Source organism: Haematobia irritans, chromosome 3 (genome assembly GCF_050003625.1).
Source record: "Haematobia irritans isolate KBUSLIRL chromosome 3, ASM5000362v1, whole genome shotgun sequence".
NCBI lineage: Eukaryota > Metazoa > Arthropoda > Insecta > Diptera > Muscidae > Haematobia > Haematobia irritans.
Window position 1 is genome coordinate 131,971,321 of NC_134399.1, and position 12,706 is coordinate 131,984,026.

General features: G+C 32.9%; 2 protein-coding genes and 1 non-coding gene across 3 annotated transcripts in view; 2 read left to right on the top strand and 1 right to left on the bottom strand.

The window, feature by feature from the left end:
* Positions 1-12,706, bottom strand: part of LOC142228753 (putative cytochrome P450 313a4) — a 170,909-nt gene that overhangs the window by 46,036 nt on the left and 112,167 nt on the right. The window lies entirely within an intron of this gene.
* Positions 1-12,706, top strand: part of LOC142231191 (putative cytochrome P450 313a4) — a 169,246-nt gene that overhangs the window by 4,865 nt on the left and 151,675 nt on the right. The window lies entirely within an intron of this gene.
* TRNAI-AAU (transfer RNA isoleucine (anticodon AAU)) lies at positions 4,671-4,744 on the top strand. The gene has a single exon. It is a non-coding gene; the product is annotated as a tRNA-Ile (tRNA).

The window sequence follows — 12,706 nt, forward strand, 5'->3', positions numbered from 1 at the left end:
TCTGAACCAATGGGAGCCACCGTGGTGCAATGGTTAGCATGCCCGCCTTGCATACACAAGGTCGTGGGTTCGATTCCTGCTTCGACCGAACACCAAAAAGTTTTTCAGCGGTGGATTATCCTACCTCAGTAATGCTGGTGACATTTCTGAGGGTTTCAAAAGTTTCTCTAAGTGGTTTCACTGCAATGTGGAACGCCGTTCGGACTCGGCTATAAAAAGGAGGTCCCTTGTCATTGAGCTTAACATGGAATTGGGAAGCACTCAGTGATAAGAGAGAAGTTCACCAATGTGGTATCACAATGAACTGAATAGTCTAAATGAGCCAGATACTACGGGCTGCCACCTAACCTAACCTAACTCTGAACCGATTTAAGCCAAAATTGGAATACGTCTCTAGAACGTTAATTCTATTCTGGTTGTGGTCATATAAGTGTATATCGGCCGAAAGATATATGTGGCAGCTATATCTAAATCTGAACCGATTTCAATCAAATTTGGCACACTTTACGACACTACTAATTGCACCCCTTGTGCAAAATTTAAAGCAAATCAATCCTTTTATTGGTAAATTTTGAAAAATCGGGCGAAACATATATATGGTAGCTATATCTAAATCTGAACCGATTTCGTTGCACATACAATAAGAGCTATAGAAGATTACATTTACTTAAAATTGAGCACGATCGGTCAATAAATAAGGGTTTTATAAGCAAATTTTGCAAAATCGGGCCATACATATATATGGGAGCTATAGCTAAATCTGAACCGATTTCGATGAAATTTTACAGACTTAAAGGGTGATGAAAAAGGTTATCTTGTGCCAAATTTGACCACGATCGGTTAGTACAAAAGTGCAACGTGACCCCATTTGTCGAAATCGGGCAATATATACGGGACCTATATCTAAATTTGATCCGATTTCTTCCAAATTCAATAGAGTTCGATCTTATGGCCAAAAAACACCCTGTACCAAATTTCACCAAATTCGGTTAATAATGGCGACCGGAATCCTGCGAACAACAAATACATGGACAGACGGACGGATGAACGGACACCAACCGCTAGATCGACGATGTGATTCTGAGTCGATCGGTATATATTTTGTGGGGTCTAAAATCAATATTTCTTGTAGGCACATTTTTTGACAGATCAAAATTATTATACCCTGACCACTATGTGGTTTAGGGCATAAAAATATGAAAAAAGCGAGTTATAAACAAGTATATACGGCCGTAAGTTCGGCCAGGCCGAATCTTATGTACCCTCCACCATGGATTGCGTAAAAACTTCTACGAAACACTATCATCCACAACCGAATTACTTGGGTTGTGGTATCTTAAAACTTCTTCACATCGTTTTCTAAATTGTGTGTTATTCCATACGTGGTATATATTAGACAAAAAAGGTATTTATGTAGGTAAGTCTATAAATAATTACGAATCGATATGGACTTTTGCACGGTACGTAGGGAGCCACAATTGAAATATGGGGGTCGCTTATATGGGGACTATATACAATTATGATCTTGATATGGACCAATTTTTGTGTGATTGGGGATCGATTTATCTGAAGGCTATATATAACTATAGACCAATATGGACCTAGTTAGGCATGGTTGTTAACGGCCATATACTAGCACAATGTACCAAATTTCAACTGACTTGGATGAAATTTGCTCCTCCAAGAGGCTACAAAACCAAATCTCGGGATCGTTTTATATGGGGGCTATATATGATTATGGACTAATATGGACCAATTTTGCCATGGTTGTTAAATATCACCACGTACCAAATTTCAACTAGATCAGATGAATTGTGCTTCTCCAAAAGGCACCGGAGGTCAAATCTGGGGATCGGTTTATATGGGGGCTATATATAATTAAGGACTGATATGAACCAATTCAGGCATGGTTGTTGGATACCATACACTAACACCACGTACCAAATTTCAACCAGATCGGATGAATTGTGCTTCTCCAAAAGGCACCGGAGGTCAAATCTGGGGATCGGTTTATATGGGGGCTATATATAATTATGGACTGATATGAACCAATTCATGCGTGGTTGTTGGATACCACATACTAACACCACGTACCAAATTTCAACCGAATCGGATGAATTTTGCCCTTCCACGGGGCTCCGGAGGTCAAATCTGGAGATCGGTTTATATGGGGGCTAGATATAATTATGGACCGATGTGGACTAATTTTTGCATGGTTGTTAAAGGCCGTATACTAACATCATGTACCAAATTTCAGCAAGATCGGATGAAATTTGCTTCTCTTAGAGGCTCCATAAGCCAAATCGGGGGATCGGTTTATATGGTGGCTATATATAATTATGGACCGATGTGGACCAATTTTTGCATGGTTGTTAGAGACCATGTACCAAATCTCAACCGGATCGGATGAAATTTGCTTCTCTTAGAGGGTCTGCAAGCCAAATTTGGGGGTCCGTTTATATGGGGGCTATAGGTAAAAGTGGACCGACTTGGCCCATTTGCAATAACAACCGACCTACATCAATAGCAACTACTTGTGCCTAGTTTCAAGTCGATTGCTTGTTTCGTTCGGAAGTTAGCGTGATTTCAACAGACGGACGGACATGCTCAGATCGCCTCAGAATTTCACCACGATGCAGAATATATATACTTTATGGGGTCTTAGAGCAATATTTCGATGTGTTACAAACGGAATGACAAAGGTGATATACCCCCATCCTATGGTGGAGGGTATAAAAATCGAATTAAAAGAATATCCTGTGTAGTTAAGATAAAGAACATCTTTGGGAGAACATTTTTGGAAGAACTTTTAAAGTTGTGCCTTTGGAAAAACTACCAAATTTCCAAAATAGCAAACGCCCAAACTTATTATACCCTATATCACAGTAGTGGTGAAGGGTATAAAAAGCAAATGTGAGGGAAGAAGCCTACTTCGCGAAACGTATTTTTCAAGAATGTTGACATTTCTTATATAGATAAATTAATATTTTGTTAAACGAATATCAAATCATGTCAGTCCATTGTAATTAAGAAACCAATTCTGGGGGCTAATCACGGCATTCGATATCGAGAACTTTTGATCGAAATCTAAATTTTTCGGATCACGGGAGTCGATATCGAGTTTTTTTGATCGACAATTTTTTCGATTGGTAAATTGCAATCGTAAAATATTTTTCACTTGTTTTTTACATTGTTTTCGCCATATAGGAATAGTAAAAGATATTAGTTTTAGTTCGAATTGTTGGTAATTTGTAGTAAATTTACATGTAATTAACATATTTTGAATATTTAGGACTAATGCAACTCCAATAAGTTAAACAAAAATTGGTCATATTCGAGTTCGGGAGCGAGCATCCTAGCTTGGCAAAGAACCATATATAAAGGGCACATGCTGCTAGACCGATATCCAAGAGATTGTGATCAACCAATTACCGTACCTTTCCGTGACAAAATAACGCTTCTGAATGAATGATGAAGGCTTCATTTCCACTGGCAAAAGGTTTTAGGTTAGGTTAGGTTATGTGGCAGCCCGATGTATCAGGCTCACTTAGACTATTCAGTCCATTGTGATACCACAGTGGTGAACTTCTCTCTTATCACTGAGTGCTGCCCGATTCCATGTTAAGCTCAATGACAAGGGACCTCCTTTTTATAGCCGAGTCCGAACGGCGTTCCACATTGCAGTGAAACCACTTAGAGAAGCTTTGAAACCTCAGAAATGTCACCAGCATTACTGAGGTGGGATAATCCACCGCTGAAAAACTTTTTGGTGTTTGGTCGTAGCAGGAATCGAACCCACGACATTGTGTATGCAAGGCGGGCATGCTAACCATTGCACCACGGTGGCAAAAGGTTTTAAGACGGCAGACAATTGTAAAGCGATAAAATTGACGTTGACGTGCCACCAAAAATTATTTTCCATTTGAACGCCTCCTTCGTCAGCCGAAATCGTCCATTGAGCCTCCAAAGGTGACTTTCTAACAGTGCACACAATTTCAAACCCATGTACTTACACCAATAACAATGCGCACTTTTATTCCTTATTTGTCGCCGAATTATTTTATATTTATCTCATCCTCCAATTAGGAAGGAATTCGGAGGAATGTAAAAAGAGATATGGGTCCACAAGATATAATGCAATACAATTTACTTTTTACTTTGAAATCTTCATTCTATTTTGTGCCGATAACTTATTTTTGTCATTTCATTTTGTTCTGCTTCGTTTTTTGCTGTGGGCAATGCTAGAGAAATTGCATCAAATTTCGATCGAATGCCGTGATCCAAACTTTTAATCGTATCGACAATTTTTTCGATACGATTATGAATTCGATATCGAATGCCGTGATTAGCCCCCTGACTTGGTAAATCAAATTGTGAATGAATTTCATATGAATTGGAAATCGCATAACAAAACTTTTTCATATGAAAAATATAACTTTTTTTGTTAGTATTTTATATTTGAAGATAGTTTAGGGCATACGTTTGTATTGTCGTTCACACTGTGTGTATCTGTTAGATTCTATCTATTTGCTAGATAATCTAATTATTCACACAACACAACACTGGACATGGGTTTTAAATAACCACATTAGATATTGGCGTAGCGTTGCGGGGGGAAAGGGGCGTACATTTGAAAAATAAAACTTGTTTATGTCACCTGATAAGCATATGGCCCATTAGCTCAGTTGGTTAGAGCGTCGTGCTAATAACGCGAAGGTCGCGGGTTCGATCCCCTCATGGGCCAACAATATATTTTTATTTATGAAATTTATTCTATTTGTATTTAATTAGAAATATAAGTTCAATATATGATGCAATGGGGAATCTGATGTTTTTGTAAACTCATAAAACGAAGTTTTGACTTATTCTACATGTACACTAAAACAAGTCTATTTGGATCGATATATTTTGATTTGAAGGTACTCACACCGAGTGAAAGAAGCGAAAACTTAACAATAAAGATACACAGAAAAAAACAATTCCATTGTTAAACTAACGCTAAATTTAACTTATTTTTATTGTAAAAAAATTATTTGTTAGTAGTTAACCCTAGACAGTCATCATTCGTCAAAATGACGACACGTAATTTCATTTTCGATTTAAAATGCATTTTAGTCTATTGGGAAATGGTAAATTTAAGTTATACTAATTCGACCGTTTTACGAATTTTTGTGTTATACTACTTAAAACCAAACTGAATAAGAAAATAAATTCAAGTTTGGTTCACTTTTTCGCTCACGATGAAAATTATAGCGTCTTGAAATGAGCCGTAGTCAAAATGACGAAGGATGACGTTAATGTACAAAAAATAAGGATGACTGTACAGTAGGTAGGGTCACGGCCTAAGGCAAAAAAAAAAGTTGATGCAGTCACCCCCCAGTTTTGTAGCATATTTGAAGACAATTTCAGAACACGAAAACTTTTTTTTTTCCGTGCACCCTACGACCCCCCGAAATACAATTTACTGTGCTGTGTCGTCATTTGAAGTCCGATCGAAAAGAAACGCATATCGTTGTTCATGGTTGATCAGGGGCTATATTTCGTGCATTGGTCATTTTTGACTCCGACGTCAAATTTGATTTTTAATTTTTTTATTTCGCTTCGTATACCCCTATGATGCCCATTTCTTATAACCATTATAAAGATCTTATCAAAATATGAAACTTTTGCTTTGGAAGTATTTAATTATATTCATAAACAAAAAAGTTACAGAGATTTTAAAAAGTCAATAGGTCACCCTACACCATCAAATAGCTTTTGCTGTGTTGTCATGATATCCGATCGAAACCACATGCACATCGTTATTCACATCTACGAAATTAATTTGAAAGGTATTTAATACACACAAACTGTTTATCTGTAAATTTCTAACCGTATCATTGTATACATACTCGTTGTGTGCACTACGGCATTTTCTGCGTTATGCAAAGTGCATGTGTTTTTGCTAGAACAATTTGAGAACAGTAGGCTCTCAAATTCTTCTAGCAAAAAATCTAACAAACACTTTCGCTACATGATTTCTTAAGTCTGTCCATATTTTTGTGAGAGAAGGCTGTTGATAGTATTTGAAAAAAGTGAAAACAAAATGAAATTCGAAGCTCGGGTTATCGACAAAACTAAATTACCAACAAATCATCAAGTTATTGAATTCCTTTTATATTTAAAGAAAGCAGGCACCGCAAGTGTTAAAAATGAATCTACTAGTCATGTTACAGACGATAAACGATTGGGTTATATAATATCCAAAATTAAAAGTCGCCAACAACATAGTAAACTTGATTCTAGACAGGATTTGTTATAAATTAATTCTAAAAAGTTGTTAGCCGCATAATAAAATTGTACAATTAATAAACATGAAATGTACTCAAATCAAATTCAAATCTAATCTAATATTTTCTTGTTTAAAGTATTTACTCATGTGACAACATTGCTCACCATTGTGAAAATGACAAGAAAACGCAAAAAAAAAAATACGGCGTAGTCAGATGTTGAAAGGCAGAAATTTAACCAATGTGTAAGCAGCATAACGATCTTCGTAATTTTCCACAATTCCGTTACCACTTACTTTTATTGTTAGATTGATTGTTAGATTTTAAAACAGTAGGCTCTCAAGTTGTTCAAGCAAAAACACAAGAACTTTGCATAACGCAGAAAATGCCGTAGTGCACACAACGAGTATGTATACAATGATACGGTTAGAAATTTACAGATAAACAGTTTGTGTATATTAAATACCTTTCAAATTAATTTCGTAGATGTGAATAACGATGTGCATGTGGTTTCGATCGGATATCATGACAACACAGCAAAAGCTATTTGATGGTGTAGGGTGACCTATTGACTTTTTAAAATCTCTGTAACTTTTTTGTTTATGAATATAATTAAATACTTCCAAAGCAAAAGTTTCATATTTTGATAAGATCTTTATAATGGTTATAAGAAATGGGCATCATAGGGGTATACGAAGCGAAATAAAAAAATTAAAATTCAAATTTGACGTCGGAGTCAAAAATGACCAATGCACGAAATATAGCCCCTGATCAACCATGAACAACGATATGCGTTTCTTTTCGATCGGACTTCAAATGACGTCACAGTACAGTAAATTGCATTTCGGGGGGTCGTAGGGTGCACGGAAAAAAAAAACTTTTAGTGTTCTGAAATTGTCTTCAACTATGCTACAAAACTGGGGGGTGACTGCATGAACTTTTTTTCGCGACCCTATCTACTGTACAGGGTTAAATTTTATTACTTTTAGCAAAATTTTCCAAAGCCCAATGAAATGTTCGTTTTTTTCAAGTATGTCTCAAATATTTTATGAACTAAAATTCGATGACCGTACACATAAGTTCAATATGAAAAAAATACTAAGAATGAACTACTGTATGGTTAAAATGGTCATGATTTGGCGCCAATGATTTTCTTCTTAACTGTTAGTTAATATTTTCTTCTATTAGAGGGTGTAATTTCGTGAACTGTAGTTAAAAAGTACAACAGGACATTAAATTTTCCTGGTTGTAACAACGCTTTGGGGAAATCTCAAAATGTGTAGCAGAATTTAGTTCAATTTTCGTACGAGTTAGACTATTCAGTCCATTGTGATAGCGCATTGGTGAACTTCTCTCTTATCACTGAGTGCTGCCCGATTCCATGTTAAGCTCAATGACAAGGACCTCCTTTTTATAGCCGAGTCCGAACGGCGTTCCACATGGCAGTGAAATCACTTAGAGATGCTTTGAAACCCTCAGAAATGCCACCAGCACACCCAGAGAAGGAATATGATCACCTCAAACATGTTTTAAGAGCAAAATGTTATTTTTGGGTGGTGACCATGTAACATGGTTTTCGCAACCATGTTATTTTCTCGGAAATCATGTATCTGATCTCGGAAAGCAGGTTATATTTGACGAGAAAATAACATTTTAGTGACAAACATATTACATGGTCACCATACAAAAATAACATTTTGCTCTTGAAACATGTTTGAGGTGATCATATTCCTTCTCTGCGTGCATTACTGAGGTGGGATCCACCGCTGAAAAACTTTTTTGGTGTTCGGTCGATGCAGGAATCGAACCCACGACCTTGTGTATGCAAGGCGGACATGCTAACCATTGTACCACGGTGGCTCCCAAGGATTTGGGTATTGATTCCGAGCCAAAGGTTCGAGTTCTTTAAAATAAGGAAATTTTTTTGCGACCTCTCTGACTTTAAATCTAGGATCTATAAAATTAAAATTAGGATACAGATCTCATTTATCGAATTTTCATTCTATTTTCCGGAATATTAATAAAGCTATTCACGTACAAACAAATGCGAGTTTAAAAATCCAAATTATGACGGATACTTCGAAGAAAAAAATATTTTCTTAATTTCAACAAAAAATTTAAAATAAACTTTAAATTAAATAAATAAATCTTCAAAATAAGTCTGAGTATATTTTAAGCGTTTTTATCTTAAATCTAGAGATTCAATATTTCAGTTAATTTAAGGACGATTTCTTTAAATCAAAAATGTGTTTCTTTAAGGAAAATTTTCTTAGTTTATAGGCATGCAACTTTAACGAGTCCTAAATTTAATGAATAAAATTTTTGAAGCAAAGATTATAAACTGTCTTTTAATTTAAATATTACTACTTTAAAGAAATTTGTCCTTAATATTTTGTAAATTGCGCATCCTAAAATTGAGGTTGCGTAATTTTTAATATCACGTAAATATTTTTTTCAATGTATTTTTTTATTAAAGCCATGGATATCATGTAATGATAGCTGTTTTTAAGTCGAATCATTTAATAATAAGCATAAAACGGTTACTTCGAAAAATTTATCGAAACAGCTGATAAATGCGTCTTCTGTACTAAGCAAAAGGCACATTCGTATTTTAACGACCAGAAATCTTTGGTAGCACAACAATATTTTTATACCCACCACCATAGAATGGTGACGGGAGTATAAAAAGTTTGTCATTCCGTTTGTAACACATCGAAATATAATGTATATATATTCTTGATCAGGGAGAAATTTTAAAACGATATAACCATGTCCGTCTTTCCTTCTTTCTGTCTGGCTGTCTCTCTGTTGTAATCACGCTACAGTCTTCAATAATGAAACGATCGTTCTGAAATTTTGTACAACATTTTATATCTATGAAAAATGTTCTCAAAATGTTCTCAAATTTACTATATAATTTTTTTTTTTCAAAATTTTATTTCTATAGAAAATTTTGTCAAAATTTTATTTCTATAGAAAATTTTGTCAAAATTTTATTTCTATAGAAAATTTTGTCAAAATTTTATTTCTATAGAAAATTTTGTCAAAATTTTATTTCTATAGAAAATTTCGTCAAAATTTTATTTCTATAGAAAATTTTGTAATAATTTTATATCTATAGAAAAGTTTGTCAAAATTGTATTTGTATAAAAAATGTTGTCAAAATTGTATTTCTATGGAATATTTTGTCAAATTTTATTTCTATAAGGAAATTTTTTTGTCAAAATTTTATTTCTATAGAAAATTTTGTAAAAATTTTATTTCTATAGAAAATTTTGTCAAAATTTTATTTCTATAGAAAATTTGGTCAAAATTTTATTTTTATAAAAAATTTTGTCAAAATTTTATTTCTATAGAAAATTTCGTCAAAATTTTATTTCTATAGAAAATTTTGTAATAATTTTATTTCTATAGAAAAGTTTGTCAAAATTGTATTTGTATAAAAAATGTTGTCAAAATTGTATTTCTATGGAATATTTTGTCAAAATTTTATTTCTATAAAAAGTTTTGTGAAAATTTTATTTCTATAGAAAATTTTGTAAAAATTTTATTTCAATCGAAAATTTTGCCAAAATTTTATTTCTATAGAAAATTTTGTCAAAATTGTATTTCTATAGAAAATTTTGTTTACTATGTAATTTTTTTCAAAAATTTATTTCTATAGAAAATTTTCTCAAAATTTTATTTCTATGGAATATTTTGTCAACATTTTATATCTATGAAAAATGTTCTCAAAAATATAGTTTATAGAAAATTTTCTCAAGTTTTTATTTCAATAGAAAATTTTGTCAAAATTTTATTTCTATAAAAAATTTTGTCAAAATTTTATTTCTATAAAAACTTTTGTCAAAATTTTATTTCTAGAGAAAAATTTGTCAAAATTTTATTTCTATAGAAAATTTTGTCAAAATTTTATTTCTATAGAAAATTTTGTCAAAATTTTATTTCTATAGAAAATTTTATCAAAATTTTATTTCTATAGAAAATTTTGTCAAAATTTTATTTCTATAAAAAATGTTTCCAAAATCTAATTTCTATGGAATATTTTGTCAACATTTTATATGTATGAAAAATGTTCTCAGAAATGTATATTATAGAAAATTTTCTCAAATTTTTATTTCAATAGAAAATTTTGTAAAAATTTTATTTATATAGAAAATTTTGTCAAAATTTTATTTCTCCGGAGTCGTAGTCTAGGCTGATGCAAAATGCTAGAGTTGAGCTAAATTGGCTCGACTTCACAACCCTGGATTTTAGGAAGATTTTTTTTTTAAGATGCAAAATTAAGAGAATTGCATCTTAAATGCATCCTTAGCACCCTCAAAAAAAAAATCGCTTCTTTAACATATGTTCCAAACATATTTTGCAGGAAGCACGTATATTATTGGATACTGCCGAAACATTAATATGTTTGTTTTATGTGACCATATTATATATTTGGAAGCATTTTGAGCCCAAAAATATTATATGCTTGGAAGAATTTTTCCCAAAGACGATTGTGCTCATTCCCTAACATACTCGTAATTTTCACTTCCACGAAATATTTTTGTTCATCCGATCCGGCTGAAATTTGGTACATGATGTAGTATATGGTCTCTAACAACCATACAAAAATTGGTCCACATCGGTCCATGATTATATATAGCCCCCATATAAACCGATCCCCCGATTTGGCTTGCGGAGCCTCTAAAAGAAGCAAATTTCATCCGATCCGGCTGAAATTTGGTACATGGTATTGGTATATGTTTTCTAATGACCATGCAAAAATTGGTCTACATCGGTTCATAATTATATATAGCCCCCATATAAACCGATCCCCCGATTTGGCTTGCGGAGCCTCTAAGAAACGAAAATTTCATCCGATCCGCCTGAAATTTGGCACATGGTGTTGGTATATGTTCTCTAATGAGCATGCACAAATTGGTCCATATCGGTCCATAATTATATATAGCCGCCTTATAAACCGTTCCCCCGATTTGGCTTGCGGAGCCTCTAAGAAACGAAAATTTCATCCGATCCGGCTGAAATTTGGCACATGGTGTTGGTATATGTTCTCTAATGAGCATGCACAAATTGGTCCATATCGGTCCATAATTATATATAGCCGCTTTATAAACCGTTCCCCAGATTTGATCTCCGGACCCTCTTGGAGGAGCAAAATTCATCCGATCCGGTTGAAATTTGCAACGTGGTGTTAGTATAAGGCCGCTAATATCCATGCCAAAATTGGTCCATATCGGTCTATATTTATATATAGCCGATCCCCAATCACACAAAAATTGGTCCATATCGGTTCATATGCATGGTTGCCACTCGAGCCAAAAATAATCCACCAAAATTTTATTTTTATGGAAAACATTGTCAAAATGTTATTTCTATAGAAAATTTTGTCAAAATGTTATTTCTATAGAAAATTTTGTCAAAATTTTATTTCTATAGAAAATTTTGTCAAAATTTTATTTCTATAGAAAATTTTGTCAAAATTTTATTTCTATAGAAAATTTTGTCAACATTTTATTTCTATAGAAAATTTTGTCACAATTTTATTTCTATAGACAATGTTGTCAAAATTTTATTTCTTTATAAAATTTTGTAAAAAATTTTATTTCTATAGAAAATTTTGTCAAAATTTTATTTCTATAGAAAATTTTGTCAACATTTTATTTCCATAGAAAATTTTGTCAACATTTTATTTCTATAGAAAATTTTGTCAAAATTTTATTTCTATCGACAATTTTTTCCAAATTTTATTTCTATAGAAAATTTTTTCCAAATTTTACTTCTATAGAAAATGTTGTCAAAATTCTCTTTTGTCAAAATTTTAGTTCTATAGAAACTTTAAACTTAATTATATACGTATTTAATCGGCCTTTTTAGTTTAATATATACTACGTATGGACTACCTTGTAATTTAGAAGACGGTGTTAGGAAGTTTTAAGATACCTTGCCATCGGTAAGTGTTACCGCAACCCAAGTTATTCGATTGTGGATGACAGTCTTCAGTAGAAGTTTCTACGCAATCCATGGTGGAGGGTACATAAGCTTCGGCCTGGCCGAACTTACGGCCGTATATACTTGTTTTTTTTTTTTTTATTGCAAAAATAACAATTTTGTAACAAAAAACTGTTTTTGGTACAAAACTTTAAAATTTGAAAGGAATTCAAAAACTCGAACAATAGAAGAACGAGGAGTCGAGTATAAACATACATAAATAATTTTATAATATAAACATAAATTTATTTAGGTGAACAGTTTTTTACTAGCATTTAACATCATCGCTCTAGAATGCCATTTTTATTTTTCTTTAATAATTCATTTTAAAGAAAATAAGCTTTTTAAATTGTTTTAGCTGCAAAACTCGAACTTAATGCCGCTTTTATATTTGAAGGTGTCCGTCAACTCCTCGTGGACTACTTATTAATAAAGAGGAACTAAAC